Here is a 16,958-nt window from a genome sequence, read left to right as displayed (position 1 = left end):
TTATATTTCCGTTACATAAAAATGTTAGTAAGTTAGTAATTATAGCGTTTAATATTAATATTAAATATTAATATTAAGGATTCATATTGCAGAGATTAGATCATTGGAAAGAGAGTAATGGTGTATTGAGGGAGTTTCAAGCTGGTTTCCGTTAAGGTCGCTCCACGAAAATATTTTTGTTCTGCTAAGTTTGGCTAAAATGAAGTTATCGTAAAAAAGACAAAACTATATATTTTCTATTGCCTTCTCTACGGCTTTTGACTGGTATATACACTTATTTATAAACTATAAGAGATTAGTATTTCCACAAAGGTGATAAATATTACTCGTATAAGGGATATATATAAGAATACGGAAGTCGCTGTTTGGCATAAGGATGGTTTGTCAGCCCTTTTTGGGAATAAATTGGGTGTTAAACAGGGTGCTCTTCTGAGTCCATTGCTTTTTACTCTGTTTAGAAACGATATTGAGGATTGTTTAGGTGGTGGAGTTTATAATAAATGGGGTTAAAAATAAAGCTTCTCGCGTTTGCTGATGACTTGGCATTGATAGCTTCAAGTCCTCATGAGTTACAAAGGTCTGTAAATGAACTGGTGGCTTACTGCAATAAATGGAATTTGAATACCAATTTATCAAAGTCTAAAGTTGTTGTTTTCAAAAATGGCGGAAGGTCTTCCAAAACAGAAAAAATGGAGGTTGGAGGGAGAAAGAGTAGAAGAATAGAATAGAACTCTTATAAATATTTGGGAATCAAATCAAGATCCTCTTTAAAACCGATATTCACTCAGTTTGGGAAAAGTTTTATTCTGAATACAAATTTACCAATCTCCGCTAAAATTGAACTGTTTAATTCAGTGAATCATCTGTGTTACAGAGCATAGGTGTGGGGCGGGATGAACTATAAACAGGTTGACCGGTTATTCACTTTTTTTAATAAAACAATTACTGCGACTACCCCCAAAATACACCAGATTATGCCATAATCTTAAGAGACTCAGATGCCACCAATATACCTCTCTATACATTAAAGCTTCATCATGATTATGTAATTTAAGTTTTAAATCTGCCAGAAAGCAGATATGCAAAGCTTGTGGCATCTTGAGGTTATTAAGAGAAATGTTTATTGGTATGGGCAACTACATAATATAAATTATGGGTACGGTTTAGTAAATAATTTCAAAAACAATAGTTATAATGAATGAAAAAATATCCTTGTAGAACTTAGGGACAGAATTAGGTTAACTATCGCGGAAACAGCTAATATCAAGGCAAGAAATTCTTTAGTTATTAAATTATAATTTAAAAGATGAAGCAGCTTATTTTAATGGCAATTTTAATAAAAATGATATGAGACTAATTATAAAGACAAGAGGCGAGCTATTAAATTTAAATTCTAAAAGATACAATAATGAGATCCTCAAATATGCTCAATGTGTAATACAAATGAATTAGAGTCTGTATTTCATTTTATGGCGACGTGTCTCGTATTAAGAGAATTCATCAATTTTTTTATTTTAATAAGGATTTATTGATAATGGCCCAATTATTGGAACTCTTAAACGGTAAGAAATGGGATTTAGTCCTGAAATATTGCAGGATGGCTCTTTAGCATAGGCAGCAACTTGTAGATGATTTTATTTAAGTTTTTATTTTGTATTAATGCATCATAATTTTTATGCTAGACCAGAAAATGATGTTCAGTCATTTTATAGGAAAAATTGTATTTATATTTATATTTTATTTTGTAATCAATATTTTTATAAAAATACCCCACTGCCTTGATGATTTTATACCAAGGGTACCTGGCTTTATTTATTTTTATTTTTTTCTTTAAACAGAATGAGAAATAGTTTTTCTTTTTTTTTTTTTTTTTTTTTTTTTTTTTTTTTTTTTTTTTTTTTTTTTTTTTTTTTTTTTGGCGCATCAACAGCTGAGGTCATTAGCGCCCGGAGCTTTTTCCAGTGCACTGCCGGCCTCCGGACAGTGTTCTCTCGTTACAGACAACACTGTCCATCACCGGACAGTGAGCTGTAAGAAGCTCCTAGGAAGAGAAAATCTAAGGGTCAGCTGCTGGATTCGAACCCGGGACCTCCGCGTGGGAGTCCAGTATGCTAACCTCATAGCTAATCCCTTCCCTCTTCTTTTTTGTTGTGAATTCATAAATAAAGACAGCTTATATATTACTTGTATATATTACTATTGATACACTTCTGATGGAATTTGTCCAGCCTCCTTTATAGACACTACTTCTATGATTCTCCTAGAACTTGGTACAGTCATTGTGCATAAGTAGTTTTGAAACTTTTATTCAAAACGTTTTTCTGAGAAAATTCACTTTTCGGCTTTGTAGGGTGGTTAGGGTGTTATCTAATAACCATTTTAGTGCGATGGATGTCCGAATGTGCCATTTTACTAAATTTAGTTTTGAAATTTTCAGCGATATTTTTTCTGAAGGTCCAAATTTGATACTGGTTTAGGTGCCACCATTGGGCCAATCAATAACCTTTTCGGCAATACATTCCCGGAAAAAATTTATTAAGTGCCCTTAAGAGTTATGAAGGAAAATTCCTGGCTGCCATGAGGTATGAAAGGCTTACCTGGTTTTCTCCAGTCAAAAAAATAAACATTAAATTCCTCAGCCAAAGCAGTGTGTGAGGGGTCGGTCCGTTCGCACACGAAACTACCCTAATTTTCTTACAACACGTACATTTAGGCACGCTCCAAGATAACAAGTAAATTTTAACTATGTCCACAAATATTCACAAATAGGAACGTGGATGTCCCAAAGAGACAAGATAAAGAAAGGAAAAACACTTGAATCGTTGAAAGCTAGAGAGTAAAACGGGACAAGGAGAATGCGATCTGTTCACTTGGCATACCGATAGTGGAGTGCCCCTACTCGCTATCTCCGCCGATAGCGAACTTATTATTGTGGACTTTTACCCTTTAGGCTTACAGTCCAAGCTAACATACAGTGTAACAATTTTTAAAGTACAATTTGGATTTTTACATTTTTCTCATTACAGAGTTCTCCTCAAAAGAGGTTATTTAGTGTTGTAAGTTGACTAATCACCTACTAAACATTCATAAGGGGCAATTATGTAAACAGAATTCCAAATTTGGAGCAATCTCCTACCAAGAAGTACGATTTAGCGATTTCTTTCATGAAAATGATACATTTAAAGTGAAACTTTCTATTACATATATTGAAATCAACTAATTTTTAGTTCAAATTGAAGGTTTCAATAAAATTTAATTGCGAAAAATGTAGTGCTTACTGAATCGTTATTTCCAGATTTTTTAATTTTTTTAAGCGCATCAACAATAACTACTGATCATTGAGGCTCAGAGCTTTCTCAGTGCACTGCCAGCCTGCGAAAAGTGTTCTTCGCATCTCACAGGCTCTGTCCATCAACAGCCGAAGTGATTACTAATTCGTGCCACGTGATTTATACAGCATTAATTAACTTAACAAATTATACTAAGTTGTTATTTTCTATTGATTGGGATCTCGGAATCTGCTGACCACTTTCTTTCCAGCAAAATGAGCAACACTAAGTAAGCGCGGTTTTTATTCGTTAGAGGACAATTTTCTCAACTTCTTCTTTAGATTATTAAATAAATAATAAATAAATAACTACAAGCCGGAAGTAGCCAAGTTGTGAAATGTTTCTTAATAAGAGAAAACATTTGTTACTATGAAAGGGTGACCACTACGATATTGTTGGAATAATTGTCACTTAATCCTTTTGTACTCAACAAAGTGGCTATTACCACTTCCGTTACTAACAATTTATAGATCTAGCAGAAACTGACCCATCCATTGTTACCGAATGGGTATCAAGCTGCGTTAAAAGAAAAAAAGAAACGATATAACTATGTGCGAATACGGGTGTATCGTATTACAGAAGTGTCCATCCCTAAAACAGCTGATGGTCAAGTTGAGAAGGAAGCCGTTGGAACTTTGAAAATTGGAATGTGCGCGCGTAAAGAGTGGGATGGGCGTACTTTGAAAGGATAATGCACCCTACTGTGTTTTGGAAGTAGCTAAACATTGCACTAATGGTCACTCGATACCTCGACATGCGGGTAAGTCCTTAAGACGATGTTCAGCCATTGTTATAGAATTGTTATTGGGTAGAACAATGCAGATACTGTAATCCAAAATGTTAAACATTGTCAAACTTGTTAGAATATTGTACATGCTTGGATACCTTGTACAATGCTTTGATTTTTTTTTTTTTTTTTCATTTCCAGTGCCTCCAGTTCTAGCGCAATGAATTTTCGACTACAAAATAACTTCATGAATAACTCGTTATCTCCATTTGTTCTCCAGGTATGCATTCATCATAAATGTACCCGCTTCAATGTAAGAAGAAAAAATGGAATTGAGCGTTTACAATCTTAGATCTTGAGTGATACTTCTCACCTATTGATAAATGAGATGTACAAGCGTCATCATTCTATTTAAATAAGTAAGTTGTGCTTTAAAAGATTACAGCACAGATCATTATAGTCATGTCCTTAATAATAAAATCTGATGCCAGCCAGCATCACATTTCTCACTCTTGTCACGATTATTTACGTAAAGAAATTCTCTTGTAAATAATTTGGGCGAAAAATTCACTAAAAAAGACAAAACTTATTCCGTAAAGGTTATATCTGTTCGACCGTTTTTCTTCAAATGCGTTTTTTTTTTTTGTAAATTTTATTCAATTATATATTTCTAAATTATTATTTTTATTTGTACAAAGCATACTCTTGTAGCTAGGTAGGTTACCTCACATGCTTTCTTACTTCTCGAATAATTATTTATAAGTTGTAGTGAAACTGTACCGCATACAGGTTGATCGTCAAAAACTACACAAAAAGCGCAATCTAGGAAAACATCCAACTCTGACAATCTTTTTCCATTTTTTTTCCTATAAAAGATAGAATCCCCAAATTTTCTTTAAAATATAAAGTAATATTAAATAAATATTAAGTAAGCTCCAAGTCTTAAGTAACAAACTTACAATTTCCGATTTTGATTTATGGTGATTTCGCACACACATACCCGCAGAAAACTTTACCGGGTGAGGGGATTTGTTTCAAAATGACGGGTAGCGAACGGAGAGTACGCCAGAGAACAGTTAACTTTGTCAAATCCAAAAGACCTGTTACCTCTAGTGCTGCACGAGACCGAGACGAGGCGAGATTTTATGCAGTCTCGATCTCGGTCTCGGTCTCGGTCGCTCAAATCTCGGACTCGGTCTCGGTCGCTCAAATCTCGGTCTCGGTCTCGGTCTCGTCGAGATATCTCGGTCTCGGTCTCAGTTTTTTTGAATTTTTGTTTAAGTATTAAAAGTGGTTTGCTATTAATAATCTTTTCAAAAAATGTTATTATTTTCTAATAATTATTTTAATTTATCTATTGGTAATGAAAATGTGTGTAAAAGAAGACAACTACTTACTCTTCAATGCATCATATGTTACTATTACTGTTATATATCTTTATATAATTTCAAAAAGATGTTAAAAACGCGCCAAATGAAAGACCCAAATAACATATCTGCCTGCTATAACAAGTTGATTCGTGAAATAAAAAATACACCTCCCAACAAACTTCCCGCTCTATTAGTTATGGCTGTTGGTGAAGTTAAAGAATCTGATGATTCACCTTTTGACGACGACGACGACTGCATCAATATTTTTGCACCATTTGCTCAAAAATCAGCAAATATCACCGAAGCATGGAAGACAGAAATAATTAATTATACCAAATTAGACCAAGCACCAGTAGACGTTGACATTTTAGAATGGTGGAAAACACTTGAGAATTCCTTCAAAAATTTGTCTAGAATGGCAAAAGATAATTTTAGTATCTGTGCAACTTCAGTGCCATCGGAAAGATTATTTTCGCAAGCTGCGATGATAATGACCAATAGAAGATCTTCTTTAACTTCTGACTCAGTAAAAGCTCTTTTATTTATCAATGCTTGGGCAAAGAGTATCTTAAAAATGGAAATAGTGCGAGACCTGCGAAGCTAATGAGTATTGTGTTACTGGGTCCGATTCCCGGTCTTAGGCCTTGGATTTTATTTAATGGTTAGTAGAAGTTTACAGTAAAGTATGTTTGCTAGTCGCCTCCGTCCGCGACACCTAATTGGTAGTTGGACGTAAAGCCCCGCCTGAAAAAATAGGCGATTACTTTACTTTGCTTACTTTACTTATGTAATTCGAAGTCAAATAGATGTAGTAATATTGAACATATATAATAAAATCGTAACTTTTAATAATTAATTCAATACCCGTAATGATTATTTATTAATAAAGAACACAATTTTGTAGCTAAAAATTAATATTTGAAAAACTGAGACGAGACCGAGATTTCTCGACGAGATATATATCATGTCTCGATCTCGGTCTCGGTCTCGGTTGCTCAAGTCTCGTCTCGGTCCGAGATTTGTCTCGTTTCTCGTGCAGCAATAGTTACCTCGAGAAACTTTCCATGCTCTCTTTGGAAGCTGAGGCTGGAAATATAGATAAACGGCGAGCAAAGATTCGAGGGAAGCGAAGAGCAAAGAGATGGAAAGAATACGTGTTTATGGAGTTGCTTACAGTGATGCACCAAGCTCTCTTATAACAGAGCAGCGATAACACAGCAGAGCATCGAATCCATGCGAGCTTGCTTTCTCTGCTCTCATCGTTGAGGATATCTGCGTTCAACCAATTGATCAATATTCAATTAATAATTTCTCAACAAAACAGTTTCGTAGAAAATGAGGTGATGTGGCTTCTTGAGATCTTGCTACACACTTTGTTTAGTTTTATTTACAAACAGAAAATTCATGACTCATATTCGTGTTTATTCTGTTTCTGTCAGGTTTTCATCCACCATCAAACATTGATTCAGCAGGTTGGATCTGCAAAGAATTTGGTATTGACTTGCAAAGTTTCTTAGGAAAACCGTTGTTCTAAGCAAAGTGGTAATTAAGGCTTCCTTCAGATTTCTTTAATCGCTACCTGTTTAGTTTAATACTTACCCTATCTTTCTTCAAATGGACAACTGAAATACTCGAAAATATATTATTCAAAAAACAAAACTGTTTACAGAGCTAGATCACAGTTATTGTGGAATGGTAATGCAATGAAGCCGAAGAAGACACGATCGGTTGAACGATTATGTAAATTATGAGACAAACCTGACTCAGTGTAGTTCCGTATTTATTTCACTAGCATAGTGAAATAAAAAGAAGAAGATTTTTAGAGAGGTCGTTGATTGAATCTGTCGGACAGATGGGTGGGACGACATAATCACAATGGAAACGCTCAGACTGGGTGACATTTGAAACGGAAAACGCCGCCCTTTTCCATTTCTGACAACACCCCCGTTGTACTGGGCGCGGAGAGAATGTGAACACTGGTGATGTAAGACCCAATGAAACCCTTTCAGATCTATTATACGCGCGTCTCTGCTTCCAACCAATCGTGTGACACAAAAAAAAAAAAAAAATCTGTCAAGAGTGGATTGAATTTGTAACACTTGTGGTGTTAACTTTTATATTGAGTCCCTCATCTGAAACCTAATGGGGTTAAAGCAGGTTCCATCGCAATTGTATTACCATTATGAGTTACTCAGTACGTTCAAGCTTTTATAAGTTTAAAAGTGTCGCTAATGTTATTTGAAAAGTGAATCTAAGAAATAAATTGTCCGGTTAATGAACACTTATTACTTACAATGGAAATAAAGCAACAGAGAGCATCAAGGCCAGTCAAGCATCTACTTTTAGAACTAGATGATTTTATGCTTGAATAAAAGTCTGAAAACCACACTGGTGGATTAGTAAGTGCTTACTACGGTTTATAAGTTTAAACCATATAAAGTTCAACCAGTTTATAAAAAATGTTAAAAGAACTGCAATGTCAGCTATTTTCTAAAAGCTACGTTGTACTGAGCTGTCCCAATGTGGCGATGATGTTACCTCCTGGCATCAAATTGAGAATGTTTCAAATTTAGTTTATTACTCTTTATTCTTCAGGTTTCATTTCAGGAGCAATCACATGAATGCAGAGTATTGATTCTTTAGGGCGATCTCGTGGTTTGTAACTAACGTAAGGTCGATGTCTGCTCATTTTCAGAAATGTTTCATCATTGGCGATCAGCCCAGTATAATTAAGCGATTTAAAAAAAAACATTCTTTCAATAAAACTATTGGAAATGCCGTTGTCTGTGCTAAGCTGCAGCCACTGGCTTCGTTTAAGAAGCACTTCTTTGCTTTAAACATTCTTATAAAGTTCTCGTATTCTAGATGTCGAGCTAAGTTAGTCTTTATTCTTTGGCCAGTCAAATGGTGCCACCTTTTGGCAGGAACAAGCTGGTTCTTCTTCTTGTTGTGAAACTGCTGAATAGTCTATTTCCCTCTTTTAACATGTCTAACATTGTTGCCTTAATCTTCCATCAAAAGTAGGGGTCATGTAACAAACTAGCTCTAATAACGCAAACTTTTAGATGAGTACAACTTCGCGCCTGCATTCGCATTGCTGCCCTTCGCTGAGCTATCAGTGTTAACATCTTCCGATGTCGAACTGTTGAAGATCCGAGAGTTGTTCGTTTACTGCGGCTTTAATAAGATTAAAACCTTCCAGTAGCGGCATTTGGAAGACCACGCTTGATTTCTCGGAATCATGCTTTCACGTAAAACCAGCTTTTAGGTTTAACAAAGAAATGTCAGCTATTGGGATATTAATAATCCCGCTTTTGTCTAAATAAATAAAGACAAAATTATGTTATACTTTAACTAAGTTGTATCTGATTTTATTCATACGATGAGGTAGGCCTTGAATTCAAATCCTATCTAGGACTAATCCTAATTTTAGGTCAACCAGATTTTGAGAGCCGTTACCTTTTTCTAGGAAAAAAAACAAATTTTTAAAATGAAATGGAGAAAAATAATAAAAAATAAACCATCACTCTACCCATTTAATTACGGGTAGATTTAATTGCACGACATTTTCTGTTAAAATAAATTATGTCAACTACAGTAGTAATGTAATTGCAAAGTAGTTAAAGCTTTAAAAAAATCTAATTTTAATTAATGAATATATTGAGAATTATAATGAATACTGAATTCAGATTAAAGAGTCAGTCGCTTCAATCTTTTATAATCACCACAATATCTTAGCTGGTGATAAGACGAAGGTACAAGTAGTCGGTTGCAGACATGGTGACGGGACATCATGACGCTCACTCCATTCATTAGTCTTAATCTTCTTAAGACAAGCGACCCCTGATTGAGTACAATCACAAGCGTGAAATTAAAGCTTGCACCCACCACTGGGGCCGTTGCTCTTACTTAGCTCAATAGTAAAACAGCCATCTGTACCCCTCCGCTCGGCTGCTATTGTTGTGTCGTCCTGGTGCTCGTTCTCTTCCACTGGCTTTTAAATTAATATATTTACGCTTGAAATGATTTAAATTAAAAACATAAAAAAAAAATGATAATAGAAAAAGAGAATAGAATAAGTTTATCGTCAAAAACTAAATAATTTTCAATACACTTTTATGATGCGAATACTTAAATCACAAAGAAGTGTCTTTCAATGAAATGAGTAATGATTATTCTTAAATCTTTATTCTTTCTTCATCTCAAATTTTGCTCTTAGAGAGTCGCGTCTGAAGGAAAAAGTGGATTTTTTCCCGAATGTGAGGAAAGATAGATAAAATAATTTTTAGCACTAATGATCAATTTTTGAAAGACGGCTTAGTATTTCACGGAGCTGACTTTCCGCGGAGCAGAAATAAGAATGAATGCGGAAAAAAAATCAAATTAACCAACTCATCGTAGTAAGAAGACTTCTTTATCTTTTGACTATGTATGATTCAAGATAGATACATATCTATGTCTACAAAGAAAAATGGAACGAAGTAGATATGTTTGCAGGAAATAAGGGCGATAGTATCGGTGATAAGGGGAGTCCTAGTGCTGAGTGACAGAATCTCGAGATTTACGCGAAGTTTTTGGATACATCATACATCTCAAGCCCTCAATTATTATTTTTAATTGAGTTTTTTCTTTCATATGTTTTTGCATTTACTACGTAAATCATATTCTTTAAATTGGTGACTTTGCTCTTTTGTAATTCTGTCCAAAAGTAAGTAACGTTGATTTTTTAATGTTCAGGGAGAGGTTCAGTGAGAGTTTGTTCGTAGTTTTATTGGAAATGTTTGAGGCTCTCTGAGAACCAAAAAAAATGGTTCCCAAAAAATTATTTGTACATGTGTGTGTAAGTAAAAACAAAGTCGTTTTGGTACCCGACGGGGAATGTCCCGACAAATACCTCAACCAATAATACCTTTGCTTTTTTCTTAATAACATTTTTGCGATTAGCTCGAAAAACGCTTTGACGAATTTAAACTTCACTATAATTACTAAAAAAGAGAATACAATTTTTACGTAACATTTTAACAAGAAAAATTTAATTATTAGCACTTAATGATCGGATACACTTTCCTCTAAAACGTGCTATTTAGAACAATGTATGGCCCTATCTTTTCTTAATATTAACTAGCGTCAAATGAGTTGCTAAATTTTGCAGATCGAAGAAAATGGCAGTAACAAATTAATATTATTTTTTTAGTCACGAATTCGTGCCAATCAAAACAAATTAAAGGCCAATCTTGCAAATCTCTTTGGTTGTTCGTAATTAATATGTACAGGGTTCACTTCAAACTTTTTTCCTGATTTATTTGTTCCTATTTTGTTGAAAGGAAGGGTATTTGAGCTTCCATTTTGAGCGCTATTCTGGAATTTTCATTTTCAACACCTATTTATGTATAAATTCTGTCGCTAAAATTTAAAGTTTGCTCAAAATCCAAAGAATATTTTTACTTATAACTGTGAGAATAATAGTGTGAGAAGTCTGTGAATCTTCTAGATTACAGTTTTTGAATCTGTGCACATGTTTTTATGCACATCTGTACATAGACTCTGCAGCTTTAGGATAAATAGCCAGAGAAAAAGTAAAGAAATCCAGTTACAGTTGGACAAGTTAAACAAGCTAGGAAAGGGCGACTGAAGCCAAAAAAAGAATTCAGTGGAATCGTTTAGTAAGGATTTAATTGAAAGGCGCAATGTACGCTACATATATATTACTGATTGATGAAAGGTTTTTATTTTAATGACTGACAAAGTAAAGAAAATATGATGAACTAAAAAGAAAGACATTGTTTTTTTAATTTTTTAATTCATCCACGAAATTGTAAAGTAATAATTTAAAAAATGATCACAAAAATCTAGATTACATAAATGAACAAACAGTTAAATCGTTTGTATGAAGATAATCTTCTAGAAACATGGAGTTTACCAATAAGTTAACAAGAACTCCGGGGTTCTTAGTTCCTGGGCGGATCTTCTGGAACGGAAACGTTGCCATTAAATCAATTAACTTGACATTACTGAACAACTAAGGCGGTAGGCGCTACGTTATTTATTGTTGTCGCTCTCTCTACAACACGTTTCCTCTTTTAAACATGCAATAATGATTATTACACATTTTCAGCAAGTTTGAAATTGTGCGGCATTTTATGAAAACTGCTAATAGATTAACTTAGTTTTAATAAAACATTGAATTTGATTATATCTTCTTTATAAATTTCCACAGTCATATTTAAGCTTCGTGTTTACCACTTGCTAAACGTTCTAAACTTACAAAAACACAGACCAAGAAAGAACAGATTGAAGTGTGGAGTTAAGCTAAGCACCCTGATGTCTACCGACTCCAAATCATGCAGTCCAAAATTGTACGCCGAACAGCTAATGCTTTGAATTAATTACTGTGACGGAACGAATAACGACCTTAACTCACCATTTACTTATTAAGTCAAACACTTAATCACATCTCATTGCAAAAATTGAAATCTCTCTTAATTATCCCAAAACAGGTTTCCAGGCGTAGTATTCATCCTTAGAGATGAATTGCTCAGTGAAGTGTTAATAGTCCAATTTGTTGTTCGCAGCCTCTCCGGAATCATTGAAAGGAACTGTAGTATTTCCCTGACCTCTGCCAGTTTCCTGTTTGTGCTTTAACTGGAGATTGTGTTTTACCCCTCTTTCACGGTCCTTCGGTACAGATTAGGAGACGAAGGAGGAAGCACGGATCCTTCTTATGACAATTAGGGTGTGAAGAAGTTAGAACTATGATCTTCGATGGTCGCTCGAGGACCTTAGGCTGTTTCCCTTTAGGGCAGTTGCCCAATATGTTCGAACAGCAGGTGGCTAAGTCCTTGGACTGGATTTTCACTCTAGATTGGTGGCTTTTAATGTAATTTTTTCTTTGTAGCAGCATTAAGGAGTGCGTTGAGGAACAAGACCCATTTTTAAGATGATCATAATGATAGAAGGCTAATAAAATTTAATTATCTCGAGGAGGAGCTGATCAACAAGAATTTCATAATTCACAATAAAAAGAATTTGATATTCTTTTTAAGTTCACCAGATTCATTCTACAGAAATTTAATAGATCAAGTTAAACAAATTCTCTACCAGTACTTGCATCAATCGTAACAAGAGATCGCGGTTTCAATTTCGGCAATGAACCCCTCTATCCTCACTTTCAAGGTTACTTTATTCGGGAATTACATATGAAATTCTAGATATCGCTCTAAAATATGAAATTATGGTACTTTGATAATGGACAATAAACAAGATAGTTTGTTTTAATGCAATTAGTTGCCTAAAAAGAGATAAGTAGCTGACTATTTAAGACTCTTAACAATCACTGTTAAGATTGTTTTACAGAAGTAACATTAATCAAGACTCCAGCTTATTTAAATAAATTCAGCGTAAAAAATTGTTTATAAAGAAATTATCCTTGACTAAATTATTTGTTCAACAGTTTTATAGGAATGGCATACAATTCTGTCGCAATAAAACCACGGTATTTAGAAATTAATATGGAGACTACATTATATTACATCTATCATACACAATATATTAATAATCATCAAAGTATTCTCTGATAGAATTTAATATTAAGTGTCGGACATTAAAGATAATATATATTTTTTAAATGATTTACGAGCGACTAATTTAAGCAGCTATAATCAAGCACGGAGGTGCAATATAATATTTATTGGGTTGTTAACAACAGTGGCTCCTCGGGGGTCAGCTGGTAATAATATATTTACAGCCAGTGACGCTCCTTCACGTAATCTAAATATATAAACCAGCCATACTTCTTGTTAACGTTCAAATTTAAAATAATATATGTCTGCCATCAGCCGGTATTATAGTCAATATGTGCAACGCAGAGTGCAGTTGTTAAAATAGTATATTCTTGTTAAATCCTCCATTACGGCCTAACTAGAAAACCGTTTTAGTTGTTGATTTATGTTCATTTATTTTATTATTTACAACATACTAAAAATAATGTTATCGCCAAGTACAAACTAGATGAAAACAATTTACAGTTTGCAATTACATTGTAACATTTAATTTTAAGGGAAATCATATCGAAACCAGTATAAATGTTGGCCAACTCATCACACGTAGACAAACATCTGTAATAGTAAATAATACGAATAATAGAAATTAATTGTTTAGATGGTTGCCAGTTATTCAGGCATTTTGTTAATTTATTTAAGAAAGCCCATTTTCAGCAACGTATTTCTCGAAATCTGTTTAATCCATGTTGTTGCAATAAAATTACAGTTACAAAGGAAGATTTTTCACTATATTTTAAAGGAAATTTGGGAATTTTATCTTTTTAATAGAAAAAGAGAAAAAAAATGGTCAAAGTTGGGTGTTTTTCAACGTTACGCTTTTTAGCACAGTTTTTGATGATCAATCCTTACACAACTGTCCTACCGAACAGTTTTAATTTAAGATTATCGCTAAATTAGTATAAAATTAGTATAATTATCGTTTCACTACGTCAAATTAAAGCAAACTATTTAAATTTTGAAGTATTTATTTAGGATGCTGAATTTCTAAAACTATAATAGAAAATTCCCATAAAACCAAAATATATAATTTATACAATAAGGACAGAAATAAAATATATAGTAAAGTGTCTATTCTCCGATATAGTTCAGGTGCTTCGATGTTGCGCACCTTTTCAAATTTAAAAAAAAAAGTATATCAACATTCTTAAAAATTTAGGAGCAGGTGTAGGTCTGAGTATGGGCATGAGTGGGAGATCCCCAGTTCGAATACCGCGTTTAACTACTTTTTATTTATAAGAAAAAAATTGTTTATAGTAAAGTATGAGCTTCCGCCCCCGATACCTAATTGATAGTTGGACGTTAAGCCCCGCCTACCAAAAAAAAAAAAGACGATTACTTTACCTTTACTCTTTTACTCCTTTTACGAACTGCGAACTACTACGAATTGCAAATAATGGTCTCCGAAGTGCTAGATATTATCATGCGTAGAACGCATGTGTCTTGATTTCTGATTGGTTTCGGACTTTCATAAAGAGTAGACTAACCCATTTTGTGTAGTGCGAGTTCCCATAATCCAAGGGTTGTAGGAGGAATATTTTTAGGGACAGATGTCAGGTCTTCACCACTAGATCAATGTGAGACATCCTCAGATGTTTACTAATCATTTAAATTGGACGAAGCCCAATCATCCTCCTTAAATTGAAATAGTAAATAGTAAAGCAGTAAGGCTGGAAACCTACCTCCACTAAATACTACTCCTTGCTAACTCTTCGAGACTCAACCGTCAATGTAGTCAGATAGATGCATAAATGAAGGGAGAAACTCAGAATGTGGGCGTAGCTACTTCCATTGATGGCAGCCTCCATTTTTAGGAACCGGTTCCATAAAGTCAAGTGATATCTAGGAACCGATTCTTTATTTTTTAAGAGCGGAAACAAATCACTTACCTAGCCTCACTTGGCATTAAAAATACCATTTTTTCACACAACATATTTGATTAGGGGCGCTAATGATCTCGGTAGTCGATGTGTCAAAAAAAAATCATTAAAATATAAAATCTCATTACAAAAATAATGTTTTAGAACCACCGACATTTGTAGTTCAAATTTTTTTTGACTAGAGATAATTGACAGGGGCCACCAATTTCCAACTTTAGCCAAAATTTTTAATAAAATTATATTGGGAATGACTTAAATTCAAAACTGAAGTCGGGGTAATTCATTGATTTTTAATAACCGGATCCCTAAGGTTTCATAAATTTAAAAAACGGTAGGAGACCATCACTGGCTACTTCCGCCTACATTGTGTTTAACTTGCAATTCTATCCCATATAGAAAGGATGCCGATATTTTCATTAGCAGCTCGCTTATTAATATTATGATTTTAATTAACCACTGAACTGTAGAGGGAATAGTTATTTATTTAACAAGTGTGGAAAATACTTTACACTCCAGTTAAATATTATATTTTTTCCGCAACCATTAGGGTTATTAACTAAAAAAATTAAAAATTTCATTTTTACAGTCTACAAAAAGTAATTTATTTATTATAAACATTTATTGTTATATTACAATTATTTACATTACTTACGTATTTACATTACTTATTACATTTTCTGCTGTTTCTTTTATTGATGGAGGAGTGTTTTCTAAACAGGAATCACTAGAATCCATTTTAAATTTCTATAAGGTAACACTATAACCTTTTTAACTGTTATAATTAAAAATATCTAATTATTTATTAAAGTATTATTTTTATTTCTATATTCCTTTCAATTTTTATTTTATTGTTTAATATTCGTTTTTTAATTATTTAGTTACGGTTAAATAAGCTTATTAAAGTTTTACAGAAAATATTAAATTTATGTTAATAACAAAACTTCTTATATCAAGGAAGCACAATAAAGTTTTTCCACACACTAGTGCGGAAAGTGACACTAATGGGAATTTTTCCCCACTAGTGTGGGAAGTTGGTCATTACACAGCTGATTTTAATTGAGTAATGAGAACTTCCCTACATGGTTGCAGAAAAAATATTATTTTCTTTAAAAAAGAGCATTCGCAAATAGACGAAGAATTTTTAATATGATGATATAGCTCTACATTAAACTTCACAATCTTTTTTATCATACCCTGAAGAAGGTAGTAAAAATTACCGAAACATTAGTATAAAGCAAAAAAGTTTTATTTATTGATGACCGCACCTCGATATTCCCCAAAAATCATCCAACAACAACGGTCGAAATAAGCCAAAACCATCAGTGGTTGCAATGCACGACATTTATTTATTGCTGATTTATTAATTTTTTTCTTATAAATTTGTTTTTATTTTTTTAACACAAAATAAGATGAAAAAATAAAGACATTTGATAAGATTGGAATGTCTTTGTAAGAGCTTTTCTTGTGGAAAACCTGATGTGGCCCAGCCTCACACAGACTCTACCTCCAGCTGCCCCCGGGTAAATTGAGTTTGAGACCCCTGGTGTAGAGGCTTGTAAAGTACGTTAAGAAGTTTGTAGCTTTGTTTGTAGTAGTTTGTTTTGTTAAATTCAACGCGAATACTTCTTCTACGGGCTAAGTATTTTTTATAGAATGCAATGATTACGTACGTGGACTGTAATGGATTGTCTTAAAGGACAACGCCGCATCCTTAGAAACAAATGATGCACTGGTTCACGCACTCAGAAGGGCTGAACAAAGGATGGACTAATGGATTTGTATGTTATACATATATATATATTTGTGGTAGAGCGGAAGCAAGGCGAGGAAGCTAGACCAGCAGTTAGGCCCAGACCGAGGTGTTATAAACAAGTAGCACTGGAGTCAGCGTGCCCCCATCCAGACACTCTACTGACATTTGCCCTAAATGACTTCGATAAACCCTTGCAGCCCCCCCCAACTATACCAAAAACCTCTGCCAAACCAAACATGGCGCCTGATGACATTTCAACCTCCTGCTGCCCCATTCTATCCGCACCGTTCTACTTTGTTCTGCTCAATGACGTCTCCATCCTTTCCCCCTTCCTCAACGCAAT

General features: G+C 34.0%; 1 long non-coding RNA gene across 1 annotated transcript in view; it reads right to left on the bottom strand.

Annotated features, from left to right (window-relative positions):
• LOC141460202 (uncharacterized) overlaps nt 1-2,907 on the bottom strand; it is a 53,021-nt gene extending 50,114 nt beyond the window's left edge. The window contains exon 1 of the long non-coding RNA XR_012461786.1: nt 2,598-2,907. This is a non-coding gene — a long non-coding RNA (uncharacterized lncRNA). The remainder of the gene's footprint in view (nt 1-2,597) is intronic.
• Nucleotides 2,908-16,958: the final 14,051 nt, after the last annotated feature.

This window comes from Rhodnius prolixus, unplaced genomic scaffold (assembly GCF_049639745.1).
Source record: "Rhodnius prolixus isolate KJV_2025 unplaced genomic scaffold, Rpr scaffold_1, whole genome shotgun sequence".
NCBI lineage: Eukaryota > Metazoa > Arthropoda > Insecta > Hemiptera > Reduviidae > Rhodnius > Rhodnius prolixus.
This window is presented reverse-complemented; position numbering and strand designations above follow the sequence as displayed.